Source organism: Cynocephalus volans, chromosome 8, assembly GCF_027409185.1.
Source record: "Cynocephalus volans isolate mCynVol1 chromosome 8, mCynVol1.pri, whole genome shotgun sequence".
In the NCBI taxonomy this organism is placed as follows: Eukaryota; Metazoa; Chordata; class Mammalia; order Dermoptera; family Cynocephalidae; genus Cynocephalus; species Cynocephalus volans.
The window spans coordinates 87,657,885-87,683,397 of NC_084467.1; the positions used below are offsets into that span (position 1 = coordinate 87,657,885).

General features: G+C 36.6%; 1 pseudogene; it reads left to right on the plus strand.

The window, feature by feature from the left end:
- Positions 1-24,362: 24,362 nt before the first annotated feature.
- LOC134384218 (peptidyl-prolyl cis-trans isomerase A-like) lies at positions 24,363-24,901 on the plus strand (annotated as a pseudogene).
- The last annotated feature ends 612 nt before the right edge of the window (positions 24,902-25,513 follow it).

The window sequence follows — 25,513 nt, forward strand, 5'->3', positions numbered from 1 at the left end:
ACCCCGTATGTCAGGAAGTAGAAAGTTGTTTAATTTCCATGTATTTGTACAGTTTCTAGAATTTCATTTGTTACTGATTTCTAATTTTAATCCATTGTGATCTGAAAAAATACATGGAATAATTCCAATTTTTTTGGATTTGTTGAGACTTGCTTTCTGACCTAACTTGTGGTCTATTCCAGAGAATGTTCCATGTGCTAATGAGAAGAATGAATATTCTGAGGTTGTTGGAGGAATGTTCTGTAGATATCTGCCAAGTCTAATAGATCTAAAGTGTTGCTTAGATCTTGTGTTTCTCTACTGATTTTTTGCCTAGATGATCTGTCCAGTGTTGGGAGTGTGGTATTCAGGTCCCCTGCTATTATGGTATTAGTGTCTATGTCATTTTTTAGGTCTAATAGTATTTGCATTAGAAATCTGGCTGCTCCAATGTTGGGTGTGTATATATTTATGATTATTATGTCTTCTTGATTGATAGATCCTTTTATCATTATATAGTGGCCTTCTTTATCTCTTTTTATGGCATTTCACATAAAGACTATTTTATCTGATAGAAGAATAGCTACCCCAGTTTATTTTTCATTTCTATTTGCATGGTATATTTTTTCCATCCTTTCAGCCTTAGTCTATGTGTGTCTTTACAGGTGAGGTGAGTCTCTTGAAGGCAGCATAAGGTTGGGTCCATCTTTTTAACCCAGCTAGTCAGTCTGTGTCTTTTTAGTGGGGAATTTAATCCTTTTATATTTATAGTTATTATTGAAAGGTGCTGATGTACTCCTAGCAGTTTATTGATTTTTGTTTAGATGTCTTAAGTATCTTTTTTCCTTTCTTTCTGGTTTTCTGTTTGTCTTTTATATCTGTTGGTTTCTTGGGGTGGTAGATAAACTATTTTTTCTCTTTATTGCTAGCATTTTTGTTTTACTGGTGGGTTTTGCTCTTTCTTGAGTATTCATGGCAGTGATGGTTGTTTTTCAGGTACCAAACACAGTACTCCTTTGAGAATTTCTTGTAAGGCTGCTTGTGTGGTAGTGAACTCCTGCAGAGTTCTGAGAAATATACTATTTGTCCTTTATTTCAGAAAGATAGCCTTGCTGGGTGAAGTATTTTTGGCTGGCAATTTTTTTTTTTTTTTTGTAGTATTTTGACTATATCCTCCCATTCTTTTCTGGCTTTTAGGGTTTCCAATGAAAAGTCTGAGTTAGTCTAACTGAGGCTCCCTTATAGGTGACTTGATGCTTCTCTCTTGCAGCTTTTAAGATTCTCTCTTTGTCTTTGGGTTTGACTATAACATATCTTGGAGAGGACCTTTTTAGGTTGAATATGTTTGGGGATCTTTGGGCCTCCTGAATCTGAAGATCTGTGACTTTTTCCCTATACCTGTGAAGTTTTCTGCTATTATTTCATTGAATATGTTTTCAATGCCATTTCCTTTTTCCTCCCCTTCTGGAATACCCATGAATTGGATATTTGAGTGCTTAAGGTTGTCTGTTATCTTTCTTAGATTTTTTTCAATTTATTAAATTCTTTTTTCTTTTATTGGTCTGCCTATGCTAATTCAAAGAGCCTGTCTTCAAGGTCAGAAATTCTCTCTTCTGCTTATTCTAGCCTGCTGGTTAAACTCTCTGTTGTGTTTTTTATTTCGTTGAATGAATCCTTCAGCTCCACAAGCTCTGCTACCTTCTTTTTCAGGGCACTGATTTCTTTGTACATTTCTTCTTTCAGGTCCTGTATACATTTTCTCATTTCATTATGTTGTCTAACAAAGTTTTCTTATATCTCATTTAGTTTCCTTAGAATTGTTGCTCTAAATTCCTTGTCAGTCATTTCAAGGATTTCCTGTTCTATAGGATCTAGAGCTTGAGAGTTATTATTTTCCTTTGGTGGTGTCGTACTTTCTTGTTTTTTAATATTTCTTGTATCTTTCCTTTGGTGTTTACTTATTGCGGCAGGAGGTATCACAGTCCACTCATTCCACCCTGATGTCTGGCCTGGATCCCACAGTGACTGCCAATTATGAGTGGCAGGGACTGGCCTGAGCTGGGGGTCCCATGGCACCTGACTGTTCTGGTGTGGTTGCCTGGAGGCATGTGTGCCTGGTGGCTCCCAGGCCTCTCTGTGCAGTAGGGACTGGCCTGGGCAGGGTCCCGCAGAGCCTGCCTGTTCTGGCACAGCTGACTTGGGCTATTTTTCATTTGAAGAACAGAGAATAATATGTCTGTCTATGCAAAGAGATTTGGTGAATTAAGAAAAATATATTTTAAAATTCAGAAAGAAAAACACTCTAACCAGATAAACCTAGAAAACTGAGGGAAGACTTTCAGACCTTTAATGAAGTAGACAATTCCTTAAGATGAAAGACCAAACTATATAAATGAGTACTTACTGGTGAAATGGAATAAATTTAATTCTAACAGATAAAAATAATTGGAATGCAAGAGATACTGACCCCACAGAGACTTCCTGTGTCTACTACAATATAGTTCTTGCTAAAACAAGAGGAATAAAGTTTGCATGCCATGCTTTCCTGGTGTGTATGAAATTACTCCAGTGTTCATTTTTCTAATTCCAAAACTCTTGACTAAGAATGTTCACGCTCTTATTTGGGAGCATCAAATGGAATATGAAAATAAATAAGTTAGAGTATAGAGGCAGGATTCTCAGGGAGTAATGAATTTACTCACTCACCCACAAACAATTCCTGAGTCTCCTCAAGTAACATCACGCACCCTGTTCAGGGAGCCAGGATTGTGAAGCCACTACATGACATAGGAAGACAGGAATGTGAGATTCACCTCACTCTGTCTACTGTTTCAGTGTGTGAGTGTAAACAGCATTCTTCCCTTATTCCCTTATGTATGAGCCTGTTTCCTTTTGTGTAGAATGAGATAATATCCACTTACTTTCCTTCAAAGTTCTCAGGAACGACTTATGAAAAAAGTTCTTCAATTTAGCCATTGCAGTAAGATGTTTTAAATAATAAATAATTCTTTTAAGCCTGCAGAACCTTTCATCTACATATAACTACTACCTAGAATCTCAGTTGACATTTCCTATTACAACACCTGTGAAACTTTCAGGAATTATAACTGTAGGTTCCCATCATTTCCTGGCCTCTTTGTAGTTATACATTTTCTAGCCATGTGATCATACAGTCAATTTAGTTTAGTGAAAGTGACTCCAGATATGGCATCAAATGACCCATGTTCAAATTTCAGCTCTGCCTTTCATTAGCCTTGTGACCTTGACTAAACCAAGCAACTCTCTGAGCTTCAGCATCTTTATATATAAAAAAGGGAAATAATACCTGTCTGCACTTACCCACAGAATGGAAGTGATGCTCAAATTGAAAAGTATGCAAAAATGCTGCATAAATCACACCTCTGTAGCAGGATTTTTATGCTATTTTAAGTTTCTTGTTGCCTTTTCTTCTCTATCAGCTGGCAATAACTACTGTTTTTTCATTTATTCTCTTCCAGTCTTTTTCTAGAGTATGTATATAAGTATTGTATATGTGTAGATTTACTTTTAAAAATATAGTATTTCATTGTGATACAATTATGTATTATATCTATCATATTTTCATAATGTGTATTTTACAATACATACACAATTTTGTATTATGATAAAATTATGTATTATACCTGAATATATTATAAAAGGGATATTTATTATATATACCTAGACTCATAAAAATTATCCCTAAACATGGTTAATAACAGCTTAGTATAAGTTCATCGTATGTAATGAAATAAAGTATGATATATACATGTATGAACTTTTATGTTGTCAAAAATTATTTCCAAACATGGTTCATAATGGCTGCATTAAAAAATATGGTATTTAATACTTCTGCCATATGAGTGAACCTCACAATTTATTTGATCATCCTTATTTTTAACTCGTTAGGAATACTTGTTCTCAGGCTTTTGTTTTTGGTTATGTCTTATTTTAATTTTTGTTGTGGTTGATGTTACTGGGTTATTTGCTATCATAAAGAAGACCATAGTAATCATCTTTATGTTAAAAAAACTTTAGTCCTATAGACAAGATTTCTAGAACTAAAATCACTGGATCAAAGGAGTTTTCTAAATCCCTTGCTGACATATTTTCATATTCTGTTTCTGAAGTATTGTACTAGTTAGACAATGTGAGATAATCAATTTTGTTGTAATCTTGTTGGAATTATTACCTATTTTAAATATTACCAATTTCATTGGCCAAAAAGTAGTATCTCTTTATTATTTATGTGTATATGATAACTAGAAAAGTTGAAAATTTGTCATGTTTACTGATTTTAATTATTTATACCTTAAATTATCTCTTCTTATCCTGGCTCTATTTTCAGATTTTTCATTATTTATTCGTAAGTGTTACTTACACTTTAAAGAAAATTAATTTCTTAGGCAGAGGGCAGGACCATGCATGGGGTCCTAGGCAGAAGACAAGGGCAGCCCCTACCACTGGTAGAGGACAGGAACATGCCAAAACACTTCTTCCATGTGGGTAGACCACCATAGCCACCACCACAGCCACAGCTACCACAAAAACATTCACTGCCAGAGTAGCAGCCACAGCCATCAAGCAGGTGAACCACCAGACACTCAACTGCATTGATACAGCAGATTCACCAGCAGAAACTACAAAAAGAGGAGTAAACCTCTCTCCTCAAAGCTTACTCCAGAGGAATAGAAGAAGCAACTGTTCTACCAGATGACCAAACATAAACATTGAGATACCAGAAATATGAAAACCCCAGAAAATATGACATCACCAAAAGAATACAGTAATTCTCAAATACCAGACCCTATAGAGCAGGAAACCATGAAATTACTAAAATGGAATTCCAGGCAACAATCTTAAGGAAACTCACTGAGGTACAAGAAGACTCAGTTAGACAACATAATGAAACAAGAAAAAAAATGCAGGATATGAAATAGGAAATTTATGAAGAGATTAATACCTCAAAAAAGAATGTAGGAGAACTCACAGAACTGAAATATTCATCCAATTAAACTAAAAACCAAGAGCTTATGCAGCAGGCTAGAACAGTAAGAAGAAAGAGTTTCTTATCTTGAAGATAGCCTTATCCAAATAATCCAGGAAGACAAAAAAACAAAACAAAACAAAAATTTTAAATTGAAGAAAATCTAAGAAAGCTAGCAGACCATCTTAAGTGCACAAATATTTGAATCATGAGTGTTCCAAAAGGGAAGGAGAAAGGAAAAGTCATGGAAAACCTATTCAATGAAATAATAATGGAAAAATTCCCAGGTATAGAGAGAGACAAAGACCTTCAGATCCAGGAGGCTCAAATATCCCCAAACAGATTTGATCCAAAAAGATCCTCTCTACAACATATAGTCAAACTGGCAAAGCTCAAAGGCAGAGAATCCTCAAAGCAGCAAGAGAAAAGCATAACCTCACCTATAAGGGAGCTCGTAAAACACTAACAATAGAATTCTCAACAGAAACTCTACAGGCCAAAAGAAAATGGGATGGTATATTTAAAATATGAAATGAAAAAAAACTGCCAGCTGAAAATATTATACGCAGCAAGTCTATCCTTCAAAAATGAGAGACAAATAGTGTATTTTCCAGATGTACCAAAACTGCAAGCGTTCATCACCACATAACCAGACCTACAAGAAATCCTCAAGGGAGTCCTGCATTGGGAATCCAAAAAACAATAATCACCACCATGAATACACAAGAAAGAATAAAACCCACTGGTAGAACAAACATGCAAATGAGAAAGAAAATCTTACCACCTCAACAAATCAACACACATCAAAGAGAAATGATAAAAGGGGTTGAAAGGAATAAAAGATATTCAAAATGTCAAACAAAATTGATAAAATGTCAGGAGTAAGACAATGCCAACATACTCAATAACAACCCTAAATGTAGAGGGATTAAACTCCTCATTCAAAAAACACAGACTAACTGACTGGATTAAAAAGCTAGACCCAACTGTATGCTGTCTTCAAGAGACTCAACCTCACCTGTAAAGACACACACAGACTAAGTGAAACGATGGAAAAAGACATACCACACAAATGGAAACCAAAAATGAGTAGAAATAGCTGTTCTTATATCAAATAAAAGAGACATTAAACCAAAAACCATGAAAAGAGACAAAGGAGACCACTATATAATGATAAAGGGATCTACCCAGCAAGAAGACATGTCAGTCATAAATATATATGCACCCAACACTGGAGTACCCAGATATTTAAAGCAAACACTATTATACCTAAAGAAAGAGACAGACCCCAATACAATAATAGTTGGGGACCTGCACACCCCTTTCTCAGCACTGGACAGATCATCTAGGCAACAAATCAACAGTGAAACACAGGATTTCAACTAAACTTTAGACCAATTGAACCTGGCAGATATCTACAAAACGTTTCATCCAGCAACTGTAGAATATACATTCTTCTCATCAGCACATGGAACATTCTCTGGGATAGACCATATATTACATCACAAATCACATCACAACAAATTTTTAAAAATTGAATTCATGTCAAGTATCTTCTCAGACCACAATAGGCTAAAACTAGAAATCAATAACAAGCAAAATTCTGGAAACTACACAAACACATGGAAAATAAACAACATGCGCCTGAACAACCTATGCATCCAAGAAGATATTAAACATGAAATCAAAAATAATTTCTTGAAACTAATGAAAATAAAAACATCATACCAAAATGTGTGGAATACTACAAAAGCAGTATTAACAGGGGAGTTTATTGCAACAAACACTTACATCAAAAGAATAGGAAGACTTCAAATAAATAATCTAACACCACATCTCAAAGAACTAGAAAAAAAGAACAAACCTCTCCCAAAATTGGTAGACGGAAAGAAATAATTAAGATCAGAACAGTATATATACACAATGGAGTAATACTCAGCCATTAAAAGGACTGAAATTCTGCCATTTGCAGCAACATGGATGAGTCTGGAGAAAATTATGTTAAGTGAAATGAGACAAGCTAGGAAAGAGAAATACCACATGTTCTCACTTATAACTGGGTGCAAAGAAAGAAGGAAGGAAGGAAAAGAAAGAGAGAGAGAGAGAGATGAAGAGAGACAGAGAGAGAGAAAGAAAGAAAGAAAGAAAGAAAGAAAGAAAGAAAGAAAGAAAGAAAGAAAGAAAGAAAGAAAGAAAGAAAGAAAGAAAGAAAGAAAGAAAGAAAGAAAGAAAGAAAGAAACCACAACAGTTCATTGAACTTTCAGAAGGAGGGAACAAACCTAGTTACTAGAGATGAGGGTGAGGGAAGGAGGGGGTTTGGGGAGGAACAGGTTGGGTAAAGGGCATACAGAAAAATCATGATTTGTAATAATGAATATGCTAATAAGAATTTAAAAAGAAGAAAAATCAGCACAGAACTAAATGAAATAGAAATCCAAAAAATGATACAAAAGATCAATGACACAAAAAGTTGGTTTTTTGAGAAGATAAAATAGACAAGCCATCTGATAGGCTACCTAAATAAAGAAGAGAGAAAACCCAAATAACAAAAATCAGAGATGAAAAATAAGACATTACAACTAACACCACAGAAATACAAAGAATCATGAGAGACACTTATAAACAACTACACACCAACAAAGTTGAAAACCTGGAGGAAATGGTTAATTTTTTGGACACATACTGACTACCAAGGCTGAACCAAGAAGAGAGAGAAAACTTGAACAGACCAATAACAAGCAATGAGATTGAAGCCGTAATCAGCAGTCCTCCAACAAAGAAAATCTCAGGACAAGATGACTTTACTACTGAATTCCAGCAGATCTCTAAAGAGGAATTGATACCAATTCTCTTCAAACTATTCCAAACAATTGAAACAGAGGCTATTCTCTTAAACTCATTCTTTGAAGCCAACATCATGCTGATACCAAAACCAGACAAACACACAACAAAAGAAGAAAATTCTAGGCCAATATCTTTGATGAACATGGTGCAAAAATCCTCAACAAAATATTTGCAACCAGAATACAGCAACACATCAAAAAAATTGTACACCATGATCAAGTAGGATTCATCCCAGGGATGCTAGGATGGTCCTACATATGCAAGTCAATAAATGTGATACACCACATCAACAAAATCAAGAACAAAAACTATATGACTATCTCAATAGACAAAGAAAAAGCAATGACAAATCATGATACACTCTCAGCAATTAGGTATAGAAGGAAAGTATCTCAACATAATAAAAGCTATATGTGACATACATTCCACCAACATCATCCTGATTGGAGAGAAGCTGAAGGTTGTTCCCTTAAGAACAGGAACAAGACAAGGATGCCCACTTTCACCACTCCTATTTCACATGGTATTGGGAGTACTAGCCAGAACAATGAGTCAAGAGAAAGAAACAAAGTGCATCCAGACTGGAAAAGATGAAGTCAAACTGTCCCTGTTTACAATGACATGGATCTATGTATAGAAAAACCTAAAGACTCTACCAAAAAATCCTTGGAGCTGATAAATAATTTTGGTAAAGTTGCAAGATACAAAATGAACATGCAAAAATCTGTTCCTTTTTTATACTCCAATAACGAACTAGCAGAAAAAGAAATCAAGAAAACAAGCCCATTTACAATAGTTACAAAAAAAAGTAAAATGAAATACCCAGGAATCAACTTAACCAAGGAGGCAAAATATCTCTACAAGACAACTACAAATCACTGTTGAAATAAATTAGAGGACACAAAAAAATGGAAATACATTCCATGCCCTTGGATTGGAAAAATTAACATTGTGAAAATGTCCACACTACCCAAAGCAATCTAGATTCAATGCAATTCCCATCCAAAAACTGATGATATTCTTCACAGAAATAGAAAAAAACAATCCTAACATTCATAAGAAACAACAAAGACCCCAAACAGCCAAAGCAATCCTGAACAAAAAATGAATAAATAAAGCCAGAGGAATAATGCTACCTGACTTAAAATTATACTACAAAGCTATAGTAACCAAATAGCATGGTCCTGGCTTAAAAAGAGACACTCAGACCAATGGAACAGAATAGAGAACCCAGAAATCAACCCACATACTCATAACCAACTGATATTTGACAAAGGCAATAAGAGTGTACATTGGTGAAAGATGGCCTTTTCAATAAGTGATACTGGGAAAACTGGACGTCCATATGCAGAAAGATTAGACTAGGCCTGTACCTCTTGCCATATACTAAAATCAATTCAAAATGGATTAAAGACATATATATAAGACCTGAAACTATAAAACTACTAAAAGAAAACATAGAGGAAACACTTCAGGAAGTAGGACTGGGCAAAGACTTTATGAAGAAGACCCCAAAAGCACAGGCAACAAAAGAAAAACTAAACAAATGGGATTATATCAAACTAAAAACCTTCTGCAAGGCAAAAGAAACGATTAGCAGAGTGAAAAGACAACCTACAGAATGGGAGAAAATGTTCGCAAACTATGCTTCTAACGAGGGAATAATATTCAGGATACGTGAGGAACTCAAACAACTTGATAGTAATAAAAACAAGTAACCCGATTAAAAAATGGGCAAAGGAGCTAAACAGTCATTTCTCAAAGGAAGATATACAAATAGCCAGCAGACACATGAAAAAATGTTCAACATCACTCAGCAGCAGAGAAATGCAAATCAAAACCACACTGAGATATCATCTCACGCCAGTTAGACTGGCCAGTATCAAAAAGACAGAGAATGACAAATTCTGGAGAGGATGTAGAGAAAGGGAACCCTCCTACACTCTTGGTGGGACCATAAACTACTGCAGCCATTATGGTAAACAGTATGGGGTTTCCTCAAACAATAGAAGTGCCACATGGTCTAGCAATCCCACTGCTGGGTGTTACACAAAGGAATGGAAATCATCACATTGAAGGGATACTTGCACTCCCATGTTTATCACAGCTCTATTTACAATAGCCAAAAGTTGGAACCAACCTAAATGTCCATCGACAGTTGACTGGATAAGGAAAATGGGGTATATATACACAATGGAATACTACTCTGCCATAAAAAGGAATGAAATTCTGCCATTCACAGCAACACGGATGAACTTATAGAAAATTATGTTAAGTTAAATAAGCCAGGCACAGAAAGAGAAATACCACATGTCCTCACTTGTAAGTGGGAGATGAAAAAATAAACAACAATAACAACCAAAGAAAGATATAAATCACAATAATTCCTTTCAAAAAGAGAGAACAAAACCAAGGCCACCAGAGGTGGGAACAGTAGTGGAGGAGAGAGGTTTTAGGGAGAAATTGGTAAAGGGCCACAAAAAATGTTTACATGTGTAATGATAAAATTAAGAAAATAAATTTATCAGGAGATAAACACACTAAATCAACCTAGAAGAAGTTATTCAGTCCACAGAAGTGGCATTTGAAACTTTAAGTGTTATAAATATTGTCAACTTAAATCCTCTGATTTATCCAGCATGTCCTCATTTCTATAATAAATTATGCATTCATTACAAAAAAAAAGAAAGAAAATTAATTTCTCATTTATCATAACTCAGAAAATTTCCCAAATTTTTCATCTGCATTTTAATATTGCTTATGACTTATGACCATTGTAAGTGCTTTAATTTTCTTTAATTAAGTTTACTAAAGAGAAATACCACATGTTCTCACTTATTGGTGGGAGCTAAAAATTAATATATAAATTCACACACACACACACACACACACACACAAACCGGGGGGGGGGAGAAGATATAACAACCACAATTATTTGATGTTGATACGACAAGCAAACAGAAAGGACATTGTTGGGGGGGAGGGGGGGAGGGAGAAGGGAGGGAGGTTTTGGTGATGGGGAGCAATAATCAGCCACAATGTATATCGACAAAATAAAATTTAAATAAATAAATAAAAATAAAGATACTAAAAATAAAAATAAAAAAATAAAATAAATAAATGCAAATTATAATTTAAAGATTAAAAAAAAAAGTTTACTAACCAATTTATTGCATTGCTTTCCTTTTTTACACTTTGTGTATTAAGGAGAGGAAATCCCTACTGTATTCATATATTAATTCATTCTTTTAATAAAAACCATCTCGTATGTTCAAAGACTTAGCAATCTGGAATAAAGTTAAGGCTGATGTTATTGATTATTGCCATTATGCTAGGAAGCCAATTTGAAGTCATCAGCCAAGAGATTATTAAGTCTTTCTGGTGCAGGAAGAGTTGGCACCAACCCAGACACAGCTCTATTTATAGGTAACACAGATACCTCCTGTGCTGTGGCATTTAGCCAATGGTGAGGACCCAGAAATTCTAACACTTAGAGAGCAAGTCTGTGCTGGTGCATCTGTAGATCAGAGGGGGGTCAGGTTCAGGTTTAGTTGATACCAAGGGGGAAGATAGAAACAGGGAACAGGACAACACCAAAATCGATTCTGCTGGAGAAGGGTGGTTTGCAAATGTCCAAGGTGCAGAAGTTGTAATTAGAGAGGTGAGTTTTAAGGAATTCCTTTTAAGGAATTCAATTGACCTCCCAATTCTAAGGTTCTCTTTCACTGTTCTTTGATTATATTCAACTCTGCGCTGAATAAAGGCAAGCCTCTTGCTTGCCTTACATTTAAATCTTACACTTTTGTCTCTAGAAGTAACTCTAAGAAGGCAAGCTTGCTTCCTGAGCAGCACGAAAATTAATCATGGCTCATAATAACACTGCTTAAGCTAGTATGGTCCAGACTGTGTTCTAAGCCTTTTATATTCATTGAACCCTTCAAAACACTTTGAATTTACAGGAATTATAATTTTCTCCATTTTGTAGTTGAAGAAACTGAGGCATAAAGAAATTAAGTAGCTTGTCCAAGGTCGAGCCGGGATTTGAAACCGGACAGCCTGGTTCCAGAGTTGGCACAAATTTTGTGAACAAGTGTTAATTTTAATTCATTTATGTGGAAAGATATACACATGTATTTATACATATAGAAAGATATATAAATATTATTCCCTTGGATATTTGTTTTTATTGATTCTGGTCAATGGAAGGGGAGGGTTAGAAATTAATTAAGAATTCTTGGCCTGTCTTTCCCGCCTTCTGATACTTCTACTAGAAAACATAGAATAGAACAAAGAAAAAGCACAAACATGACAATTTTGCTTCAGTTTGAAATTATACTATTTGGGATTTAAAGGGGACATCACACTGAATGTAAGGATCAAAGTAAGGTCAATTTTACATACCCACCTATTATACTCCTAATATTGCAGGTGCTTCCCTGGCTGCCAGCTTAGAGCAGAACAGAGGAGGGTGCAGAGTGTGTATGGGTGAATTCCCAATAACAACACAATTTTAGCTGTCTCTGAGTGAACCTTGCCAACATAACTGATGGACACTTGTCCCTAAAGTCCCTTTCTCTGCCCACCTGGTACCCCACACAAATTCGGGTGTTCTCACAGCTGCAGTTTTAGAACTATTGGTGGCCAAGTGACTGCCTGTGGTCCCATGCAGTGAACAGGAGAGCCTGCCCCACTGCCATAAATTTGCCTCTCTTCTGGTTCCCTCTGCTCTGTCCTCCACAGCACTTTTTAGAGTGTGGATATAGTCACATCTCTCCCCTTAAAATTCTTCCATAGATTCACACCTCCTATGGAATAAAATCTAACCTCAACACTGTGTACAAGACCCTTGATGATCTAGCTCCACCTACCTGTTCACCTTGAAGTTTGCATTTCAGGCTTTGGGGACAGAGCATCGTACCTGTAAGTCCTTGAATATGCTCTGCTCTCTCACAGGTCCATGTTTTTGCCTATTCTGCTTTCTCTCCAGAGTATCCCCGCCTATCTCCTACTACATCAACAAACACTTATATGCTTTGCATCTTTGGATCTCATTTTAAATACTGCCTCCTATGTGAAGCCTCCCTGACTGCTCCATGCTGCCTTAAGCTGTTCATACAAACTGAGTTCCAAACCTGCCTCCCATGTGCATTCATCACATTGTGTGGTAATTGTTCGTGTGTGTGTCTGTCTCCCACCTAGACTGTGAACTCCTTAAGAGAAGTAAACTATACTTTTCACCTTTACAATGGCATTTCATAAATATTTAATGAATGGATGGGTGGATGGATGGGTGGATGAAGGAATGGCTCAATGAATAGTTGTATAGTATCTTTTACACAGTGACAATTTATTTTATTAATATTGTTCTTTAAAATTGGTGAATTACCCCAATATATATGATCTCATTTAAACATGACAACAAATTTCTGAGATGGGTATTACTGACAATTTACACACAAGGAAACAGTTTAGACAGGTTGAGACTTGCCAGAGTTCACACAGTTTTGTTCACACCAAAACTTGTGGCCTTTCCAATATGTCACAGATCCTTCTTGTCATATATTAGATGATTTGACTGTATTCATTTAATTGTTCATAGATTTATAGAGCTTTACGGCTGAAAAACTTCCCCAGTTAAACCCCCTTGTTAGAAACATGAAAAAGTGAGGCCCAGAGATATTCAATTGCCCAAATTTCCACCACTCATTAGTGGCAGACTCAGGGCCGGAAAATGGTTTCATGGCTTCTAATTCCAACTTTCTAGGTTCTTTCATAAATTCAGGCTCTGTCACTTAGTGTCTGTACAACTTTGGGCAAGTTGCCTAACCTCTCTGTGCCTCAGTTTCCTATACTGATAAATGACAATAATAATAGTACCTACCTCACAGGATTTTTGTGAGCATTTAAATGAGATAACCCATGGGAAACTCTTACAAGAGTGTCTGATGACAGTGAGTGCTTTATAAATGTCAGCTATTCATTATCTTCACTTCACTTGGGTGGGTTCTTCCTTACCCACAAATCAATAACATTAAAGAGGGGCAGGTGTAGTGACAGCGGTCACACTCAAAGGAAAAAAGGAAAAAACACAAAAAGCAATGTGATGCATGTGGAGGAATGGAAATAGTAAAATAGAACACTGAAAGGAATGGCGAATGATAGAAAAACTCTACCCTGAGGTCACAGCCAAACAAATTGTGTTGGGCTTTTCCTTCCCTGAAACTACCCACTTTGTGAAGGAGGAAAATTAATGTGAATTGCATTGCAAGGTTGAAAAATAATAAAGTAATAAGCAACCATTTTTATTACTTATTTCCCCCCTTTGAACAATTAGGTTTATTCCTCTCTTTGCTAACTGAAGTAGATAAATGTACAAAACATATACATACATAAAATATAACCAGCTGTGAGTGCACTGTCTTATCTATTGAAGGGCCATTAGATTATAATCATTGCCTCTCCTGTTGAGTTCCCTCCAGCTGGTTTTCTCTAGAGGGAAGGATTCTCCACAGTTCTCATTAATCAGCCTCATCAGAATTGTATTTACACATTGATATCTTGCCAGCCTAGCTTTCAGTAGCAGTCAGATAAGGCAGGGCTGTAATAACAAACAAAATCCCTTTAGCTTACAAGGGCAGAGGTCCATTTCTCACTCATGCCTCATGTCATGGTGGATTGACTGCCACTCTGCACCTTTTCTCATTCTGGGACTAGCCTAAAGGAGTGGCTACCTTCTGGAACACTGTGAGCATCACATCAGGGAAACACAGAATGTACCAAAGTCTGAAGCAGCCCTCAAAACTTCTGCCTGGGTGTGACACAGATCACTTCCACTAACCTTCATTGGCCAGAGCAAGTCACATGACCAAGCCTGTCCTAAGTAAGGTAAGGAAGCAGGTATTGATCACCAGTAATACAATGTATCACACATTCCTATTGCTACTATTATTGATTCTTCTTTTTTTCCTACCAGGTTTCAGTAGATTCTGTTCCTCCAAGGTAAATGTAAACTGTCTTTACCATGCTTCCTGCTTATTTCTGTGAGACACCTTTAGTTTTATGAAGGTTGATATTGAACATAGTATTATTGTCCCAAAGAGGACACACATTATAAAAAGACCAGGTGTTTTTTTGTTGTTTTTTTTTTTTTTTTTTTTGCCAAGGCTAGACTATCAGATCACTACATGAATTTATTCTAAATCAAATTCTCATTATACTACTTCTCCACTCTCCATTGACTAGTGAATTTATCTTTTAATCTTTTAAATATTTTGCCTTATGGGACCTGGCATTTATATTTATTACACCTTTTATGTTTTCATAAATATTTGCTCATAAAATCATTAAATGGAAACTGAGCACATCTCTGAAAATAAAAACAATAGCCTTGAATCCAAGCTCTGCCACCAAACTGTTCAGTAATATTAAAAGGGCAGGTCCATGTCTTTGGGTTTAGAAAGTGATGACAACACTCTTAATGGAATTGGTGAGGTTGGAGAGTGCTCATTACTTAATGACTGTAATGGGCTCTGAAAGCATTCCACAATCCATGTGACTTACAATGCCAAGCTGCTAAAATCAAGGGGAAAGAAAAAATTACTTTGGAAGTCATGCTTTTCATGAGTCAGAAAAAAACTAACTTCTGCATTTTACCTCATATACAGTTTCCAAAATTATATTGACCAATTTCAGTTTGTAGAGTATTTTTACCCAAATTACCTAGAGTCCCCTCAATTCAATACCCTACCTCAGTAAAATGGACCAGAATCAGATCTGAGGTAAGACAAGTTACTTTCTTCAAGGGCTCCATAAAATTCACCATTTTGCCAAAATCCATTGCAGTGTTTCTCAACTTTTTTTCTATTATCATCCCCTTAACAAGCTTCTTCAGATTTTTTTCCTAATGACTCCCCATGCAATTTTAATACCACGGATATACTATATGTCTGCTTATTTATTGTGTGTATACCTATTCTTTATAAATAAAAAAGTAAGAGACATGTTTTACCAGCTTGGGGGTGATATTGCCCTGTGGAGAACACACGACCTTTAGAACAGATGCCTTTCCTCTCCCATACAGGTCTACCTATTTTATATTTATGCCATAGTATTTTGCTCTTCTTCCTCAACCATGCCCTTCTGCATTTTTTCACCTCTGGGTCTTTGCTCATGCTATGCCTTTTTTCTGGAATAACCTCCCCATTTCCTTCTATTGCATCTAACCATTTTTCAAGGACTAAATCAAACTCTACTTCCTCCAAGTAGAATTTCTTCCAAATACTAAATCAACCTTCTACCCCCTACAAAATTTACCTTTATTTAATGTAAAACATTTTCTTTATCTCTATTGTAAAATATCTTAGTCTACTTTAGACTGAAGGTATGTAAATACATGACCCCCCTCACTAGATTGTAAGCTTTTAGGTGGCAAGGACTTTTAATCTTTGTATCTCCCGGTGTTCTTAGCACATGACTCTGCTCAGAGAGGGTGCTCAATAAATATTTGTTGTATTGAGGTTATTCATTTAAGGCTCAATTTATTCCTGTTAGCACTTCATATTGAAGATAGAGTTCAACTACGTAAGAGCTGATGTTGTAATTTAGGTGAATACATAGACAGATGCATACATACACATGTGCCACATATCTGGGGTAGCAGAGTATTCTTTCAACCCTCCACCCTTGGCACATCAGAAGCGGGGTTCCTCCTGGGAAAGTTCCCTGGATCTATCAACAGCACCACAATTCTTCATATGGTATAGCCTCGAAACTTCAAAGGCAATTTAATGCCACTCTCTCCTTCATCCACTGTATGAAGTAGTTGATTCTTAAACTTGTTGATTCTTCCTTTTTCATGAGTCTTAGATTTGTGCTTTTCTCCGGAATCCTACTGCCAGACCCTTAATCTAAATCAGTGGCATTTTATCCACAGTCAGCTCCCTCATCCACAGTTCACACTTTCCACAACACTAGTCATAGTCACTCTTCAATCATCCTTATTCACCCACAGTTATCTTCCTGAATCTTGACTGTAGTCTTATCCTGATGCTTGGCTGCTTAAGAAACTGCAGACACTTCCAAATAAATCCAACCAACTCACCATAATTACTACTGACCACATTATGTCTCCTCCAAAATTCATATGTTGAAGTCCTAACCCCTAATGTGATGATATTTGGAGATCAGGACTTTGGGAAGTAACCAGGTTTAGATGAGATCATGAGGGTGAAATTCTCATAATAGGATCGGCGGCCTTATAAGAAGAGATACCAGAGAGCTTGCTCTCTTTTTCCACCATGTCATGCCACAGTAAGAAGATACCATCTGCAAGCCAGGAAAACAGCCCTCACCAGAACTCAGCCAGGCTGACATCCTGATCTCAGACTCCCAGCCTCCAGAACTGTGAGAAATAATTTTCTGTGGCTTAAGCTCCGTAGTCTGTGTTATTTTGTTATGGCATCCTGAGCTAACCAATACAATGATTTTCAGGATCCTATTTCAAGTGGCCTTACCTAACCAACCCCACCAGCTAAGGTTCCCCACAAGAACTAATTATTAGGCAACTTTAATCAAAACTTTGGCAGTTTTGTGCATCATTTTTTTCTTCTCTAGAATAGAAATAATAAAAGATATTCATTTCTAGATATCTGACTAATAGCAAAGCCTTGGACTTTTTCAGAAGGAAAATCAAGCCTTAATATTTTTAATATATTATACCTTAAAAAATATTAATTTCAAAAAATAAAAGTTATAAATTATTGAAAGGTTGCTGAGTGTCATATCCTTTATTAGATTTTTTACATGCACTGTTTCATTCACTCTACAACCCTATGAGTAGTTTTTCTTTTTAATATGTTAGAAAATTAAGGCATAAAGAGGACACACAGTGTATGTGTGGAGAGGTGGTAATGAGGAAATGTTGGTCAAAGGATAGAAAGTTCCAGTTAGATAGGATAGGCAACTTCTGGAGATCTATTGTATAACATAGTGACACTAATGTAGTTAATAATAATGGATTGTATACTTGAAAGTTGCTGATTAAATCTTAAAGGTTCTCACCACAATAAAATGGTAAATATGTGAAGTGACAGATAAGTTAATTAGCTTGTTTTAATTATTTCATGGTGTATACATATATCAAAACTTCATATGTACACTTAAATATATGCCATTTTTATTTGTTAATAATACCTTAATAAAGCTGGGTAAAGCGCACACACACGCAGAGCTAGTAAATACTGAAGCCATGATTTGAACCAATGCTCTTTATCATTACATAATATCACATATTTATGTTTTTCACTGGGAGTTTTGCTCCCATCACCAGCTTCCATTTCAGTCTCACTGCTAACCTACTAACTACTCTGGAAGCAAACAGAAATTATTCAACATATCAAAGAGAATAAAGTAGATGAAGTTGTGTAGCTGGTCGGTTAGGAATTAGACCACCAGCTCCATCTTACTCCTATAGGAGCCTGGGAAATCTATTTAGCCTTCTCATGTTTAATTTTCTCATTTGTAAAATGGAAATAATAATAAAGACATCTGCATGTGAGCTTATTGTCAGAATTAAATGAGATAATCCTCATAAAGCAAAGGAGCTGAATAGACATTTTTCTAAGGAATACATACAAATGGCCAACAGGTACTTTAAAAAATGCTCAACATCACTAATAATCAGGGAAATGCAAATTAAAACCACATTGAGATGTCATGTCACCCCAGTTAGATTGGCTATAATCGAAAAGACAGAGAATAACAGATGCTGGCGAGGATGTGGAGAGAAGGGAATGCTCCTGCTCTGTTGGTGGGACTGTAAATTAGTACAACCACTATGGAAAACAGTATGGAGTTTTCTCAGACAACTACAGATAGATCTTCCATACAATTCAGCAATTCCACTTCTGAGTGTATGCCCAAATGAATGGAAATCATCATACCAAAGGGATTACCTGTACTCCCATGTTCATCACGGCTCTATTTACAATAGCCAAGATATGGAACCAACTTAAATGTCCATTGACAGATGACTGGATAAGGAAAATGTGGTGTATATACACCATGGAATACTGCTCTGCCATAAAAAAGAATGAAATTCTGCCATTTGCAGTAACATGAATGAGCTTGGAGAAAATTGAAATAAGCCAGGCACAGAGGGAAAAATACCACGTCTTCACTCATTAAGTGGGAGCTAAGAGAGAAAGAAGGAAGGAAAGAACAAACACAGTAGCATGTTGGACTTACAGAGGGAGAAAGCACACCTAGGGTTGCAGAGTGGGGTGGGCGAGGAGAGGAGCGGGAGAAAGGTTGAGGATTAATTGGGTTGGGGACACTGGGAATAATCGCAATTTGTGGTAATGGGCATGTTGATAGTATTGATCTGGCCATCACATCTTGGGCACAAGTGGTGAAAGTCAGCTTTGTATACCATGAATATGCATAACCAATGAAATAAATAAAATTTATACTGGATCACTAAGTATTCAAACACATATTTTTTTGGTTAAGAGACACAAGGAATGATTATGTTTCGTAATGATGTACATGCTAATTATCCTGAATTGATCATCACACATTGTACACAGGTATTGATATTCAACTCTGTACCCTACAGATATGTATAATCAATTATGTTTCAATAAAACAAATTTTTAAAAAAGCATTTAGCATCTGCCACTTATATCAGTTATGTAGGTTAAGCTTTGTATTTCCCAGTGCATACTTAATGCTTGGCTTATGGCAGGTTCTTAATAATAATTGTTTGATAAATTAATGAAAACAAGATAGGTAAGAGTTCATTATCAAAGTATAAGCCTCTAACAAAACCAGTTTCTGTAGCAAATGTGAACTCAGAAAGATAACTGAGGTTAGATACTCAGTTACCCAAAGGAGAAATAGAAAATACAATCAGAATAAACATGACCACTGGGGCTAAGAGCAAAATCAAGGCGAAATCTGGCAGAAGCTAAAGGCAGAGAGTAGAGCACTGGAGTATGGGTGCATGCACAGATTATAAAAGGTGACCTATCGGCTTTCTTCTTCCCTTCCTACAGCAAACAAACATTTGCTGGGTACTTTCTATGTACCCAGGGCTGTACTAAACCCTGAAATTACAGTTAATAAATCCATTAGAATTACTTGATTTGCTTATTTATTTCCTTCTTGTGCTTATGTGAGCTGCAAAGCACTTTTCTCCTGCCTTGATTTCTACTGAGGCACCAGTACAATCTATTTCAGATGCCAAACTGAGTGTGAGACAAATCACCATATGCAGAATTTGTCTCTACCAAAAAGTTAGAGAAGTGACTTTCTAAGTCATCCCACTCATTTTGAAAACATAAAAAGGGGAAAGAGAAAGATAATGAATGGAAAAGAATTGGAGAAGAGATTTCTATGGAGACAGACATGCTTTGAATTTCCTCCCACTTACCCAGGACGGGGAAGTTTCTGGTAGTATCTCACTTCTGTCTAGCATAGTGAAAGGACTTTGAAGGCACCATTTGCCTAGCTAGGTGTTTCCCAACAGTTGGTGGGCACAGAAGCTGGTGTTAGCCAAAGTGATGTGTGACGGGCTCCTCAATAGTGTAGCTCTCTGGGAGTTGAGCAACCCTCCCAAAGTTTTGTTGGGACAGGGTTGCGTGAGTGTTTCTGCTGGATCAGATGTGGTTCTCAGAGAGAGCTGGCATGGCGTCAAATTGGGTCCTGTGCAGTAGAGCCACTTGAAGAAGGAAAGCAATCCCAGGAGCAAGAAGCTAGAAGACCCTTGATTCCTAAGGACTGTGTAAAGGAGTCACAAGTACCCATGCAACATAGAGACGGGTCTGACAAGGTCGACAAATCTAAAAGTGAGAGGTCTCCAGAGATGAGAATACCAGAAGAACCCACAAAAATGTCCACTGGGGATAGTCACCTTGAAAATGAACCCAGCCCAGAAGAAACAATTTGTGACCTTTTCTGTCTCCTTATTCCTGCCTTTCCAAACCTCAACAGCATGAGAAACAAACTCAAAAACTGGGATGAGAAGATTGTTGAGGAGGAGGAAAAGGCAAAGCATAGAAAGACAGAAGCCAACCATGTCACTCCTACCACGTCTATCAACTAGAAGGCCTGAGTTGGAAAAAGAGAAAATATCTGAAGTTAAATCAGGTTTAGTTTGTGTTAACATCTGAAACTTGGTAACTCTGTTTTATTCACTGAAACTAGGTTTGTTTAAAAAAAAAAAAAAAAAAAAAGAGGAGGTAAGATATGCTGATACCTAAGCGTGAGCAAAAATGTTAGGGAACCTATCCAAGTTCTGACTCAGTAGCAAGAAATAATTGCTTTCATTGAATATCAGAAACAGGGCTGAGGGAGACAATAATAAAGTCGTGTTTATATTACATGGCATGAGTCATGTTTTTCTGCAAAGGTCTGAATCTCACAACTAGTCTGCTCTCTCCCTCTCTTACTCATTCGCAAGGATCTTTGAATTAATCATTAAAAGAAATTTTAAAATTTCGTATTATAACATACCAAGTTAGGTAAATAATATTCTCAATACAATTAAATTTGCATCCTCTATTAGTCAGTGTTCTTTTGCAGAGAATAGAACTCGTGCATAAAACACTTAGCCCAAACAGTGCCATTCACATAGTAAGCACTCAGTGAATAGAAGCTATTATTACTTTGAACACTACTTCATGGGCATTGCTGAGGGACAAGTCATTCTGAGAATCACTTCCTTTTTTCTCTTCTTTCACATTCTACTACTTACAAAGAAATGTATTGTACTATGCATTCTCTGTCAACTATATCTTTATTTGCAGATACCAAGCCTCTTTCCAATCATTAGAATAAATAACACTTTGCATTCCAAACCCTGAAGAAAGTTAAATATTTACAAAGTTCTGTATGGCAAATGAAGAACAATTCATTGAGACAAGCTCCATAAGAATGATTCTTTATACACATTTGGAAAACTTTATCAGAAATTTTGGCCTCAACATTTAAGTAATAATTCATCTGACGCTTAATGTTATCACTGCTTTTAACTTCCTCATGGATTTGTGAGAGGATAAAATGCAGCAAGATCTACAAGAGGTGCTAGTTAAACCAGTATCCTTCTATGGTCTAAATTTTTGGTAGTGCCAATTGCAATCACCTGGAAGACATAAAAGGGTGAAGCAGAATTTTTTTCCATTTTCCTTTTGAAAGAAAGCGAGCCAAGACGCCAGGTACCGATCAAGCTTTATTAAAGAAAGAAATCTGCTGGGCTGTACTCAAAATGGAGGACAACCTGGGGCTGCCCTGAAAATGGGGGACAGCACCAGGTGTGGGGGTGGTAGAGCTTATATAGATATGTTAGCGCCAAGAGCTGGGTGATGTAATTCCAGGTTATGGAGAGATGAGCAGGAAGATCCCAGCAGAACACCCAAAAGCATCTCTTGCTAGCGACAAATTCAGCATTAGGCAGGAATGTGGCAGCTCATACACTGAGTCTATTAGTCAACAACCCTGGTTAAACTCTGACTGTGGGCTGAATAGTTACAGATCTAAGAAGATAAGGGATCTATAGAAATGGAGAAAATGTCCATGAAGTGCTTTGAACTCTTTGTAAAGAAACACTGCTACCAGTTGGTGCCATCAGCAATAACTTTGTGGTATTGGAAGGGAGGAGTTAATTGCACATTATCAGTAAACCTGTTTTGCTTATACCTTAAGAATAGTGACTGATTAACCTGACTCACCAGACAGACATAGTTCTTAATCTGTCACAAAGGAAAAGGTTTTAGCATAACAGCATTGTAGGCTGTCATTCTATGCCATACCTTAAATATTGCTCACCTTCATCAGTAGCTTTGTGAGCTATATTCCTTTTTTTCAAAGATTTACAATGAAGAGTTCTACCTCCAAATATTATCTTGTTTTCTTCTTCTATTAGCTAAGTCTTCACTCTCCTTTTACAAAATATGCCTTTCCATTTACACTCACACCATTACACAGATATGTCCAAATTTAAGGAAGTTTAAGAAATAGAAAAAAAATTGAATTTACAAATAGTAATCATGAGCGATGTTTCTCAAACATTTATTTAATTTATAAAAGATTAACATGGTCTTATAAATATTCTCCAAAGTGCATTTTGAAATGTATTTAATATATTTAAAAGTATATTACCAAGTGCCTTTCTAATTGCATAAAATGATGTCCACTTATGTTATCTTCCTTTAGAGGCATTGGGTAGCAAAAAAAAATAAAAATAAAAATAAAACCAGAATTAATCCTCTATATTTCATTATGATGTTCTTGCGCAGTGTTGGCCTATAAAGTGGGTACTATTAGGTCAGCCAATGGATTTAGCAGAACTTGTAGCTAAATTTTAATTTGGGCTTCACTACAAAGATCATTTCAGGCTCTAATTACTTTGTGGCATGGGACAATTTTGTATTTCTTCAAAACACTAATGAGCCTCATGATTTATAAAATGGGGGACTGGACTATTTTAATACTCCACAATCTACAAAAAGGCCACTCAAAATTACAGCCCAGCCTGCAAAATTACAAGTAAATCTTTTGAAAAATATACTAGAGGAATGTTTCAAACAGTTATTTCCTAACTATTTGCAAGGCATAATGTCTTACACTAAAAAATCTTTTAACATGCAAACTAAAAGCCAGTTTTAAATTTGTCAAAATTCCCTCAGTGTGCCTTTTCTCCTAAGCCCCATCCAAGCCATGGAGATAAGTTGATATTCTCTCACCAATAGGTCTAAAATTCTATCCTCAGGGACACCAGAAGTAAGCTCTGTTGTAGAAAAAAAATTAAGCTTGGCAAATATATACAGGCTAATTTCTCTACTAGGTTAGCAAAAGAAAAAAAAAATTATCCTCCTTTCAAAAATCTGTGCTTAATGTGTGGGCAGCTTTATCCAATCATTTTTCTTTCCCTAGAAGACTTTATAAAAGTAACAATCAAAGTGCTTCAAATTAATTAGTGAGAGTCAGGCCAAGCTAAGGTCACTGTCTGCTAGAAAAGGGACAACACTTTGTAACATTAGCATCGGCCAATAAGGAGACAGTAATAAAGCAGTACCCATGCCTTCTTCCAGGCTTTAGACCTAACAAGCATTTGGGAAAATAAATAAAGACAGAGAGAGAGGCGTGTAAGAAAGGAAACCCTCCAATATTGTATGCAAGTTTACAAAGCCTTCCTACCTACATCCATAAGACACATATAGTCTATTTCCTTAGCATAAGATGATAAAAGAAGACAGTATACATATCAAGAGACACTTATTTTCATTTCTATATAGCTTTGACTCAGTATCTAGACATCATAAATTATTATAGTTTTTTATTTTTTATTTCTGGACTCTTCCACCCACCCCCAAGATTATTAAATATCCAGCAATATTCAATCTCTCTCCTTCAGATATTCCAGAAAAAGGCTGTGTGAGAGAAACCAGTCATCCAATGTTCTGACCTTCAGAAATCTATTCAGATCAAGGAAATCTGTCATTACCAACAGGTCCCAGACATGCTTAGAACTACCTTATGGAGGGCTTTGCAGACGCAGCCATCCCGAGTTTCTCTTTGACAACCACAGTCAACCCCACCGTCTTCTTCAACATCTCGGTGGATGGCGAGCCTTGGGGCACGTCTCCTTCGAACTGTTTGCAGACGAAGTTCCAAAGACAGCAGAAAACTTTCATGCTCTGAGCACTGGAGAGAAAGGATTTGGTTTTAAGGGTTCGTGCTTTCCCAGATATTCCAGGGTTTATGTGCCAGCGTGGTGACTTCACATGCCATAATGGCACTGGCAGCAAGTCCATCTATGGGGAGAAATTTGATGATGAGAACTTCATTCTGAAGCATACAGGTCCTGGCATCTGTCTATGGCAAATGCTGGACTCACCACAAATGGCTCCCAGTTTTTCATCTGCACTGCCAAGAGTGAGTGGTTAGATGGCAAGCACATGGTCTTTGGCAAGGTGAAAGATGGCATGAATATCATGGAAGCCAGGGAGCACTTTGGGTCCAGGAATGACAAGACCAGCAAGAAGATCACCATTGCCAACTGTGGACAACTCTAATTTGGCTTGTTGTATCCTAACCACCAGACCATTCCTTCTGCAGCTCACAAGAGTACTCCTCCACCCCATCTGCTCGCAATATCCTGTCATCTTTGTGCTCTCACTACAGTTCGTTGGGTTCCATATTTTCCTTATTCCTTTACAAGTCTAACCAGATTGAAGAGTTAAGTTTATGATTATAAAATAAAAGCTAAATAACAACAACAAAAAAAGAACTACCCTATGGAGTTGCAATCACAATACGTATTTACCACATTTTGTCCCCACCCTCTAATTCAGCACAGCCTAACAAATATTTAGACTTAGGTCTATCACTTGTATCTACCCCCACCAAAAAAATCTAATACTGCAGCTTCTACCCACTTCCTCTCTACAGCTCACATTTATCAGCCTTTTGTTTTTCTTTCATGACTCCCTTAAACATTGAAATGACAATAGGCAAGACGTTTTTCCTTTTACATACCCAGTGCCGTGTAATAGCAGACAGGGCAGTTGCTGACATCAGATGATCAGGGCCAAGCAGGCAGACACATCTGTGTGGTATGTATTTGGTGACTTGTTTATGATGTGCCTGCTAGAGATGCATACCCAGCCTCACACCAGTAGGTGGAT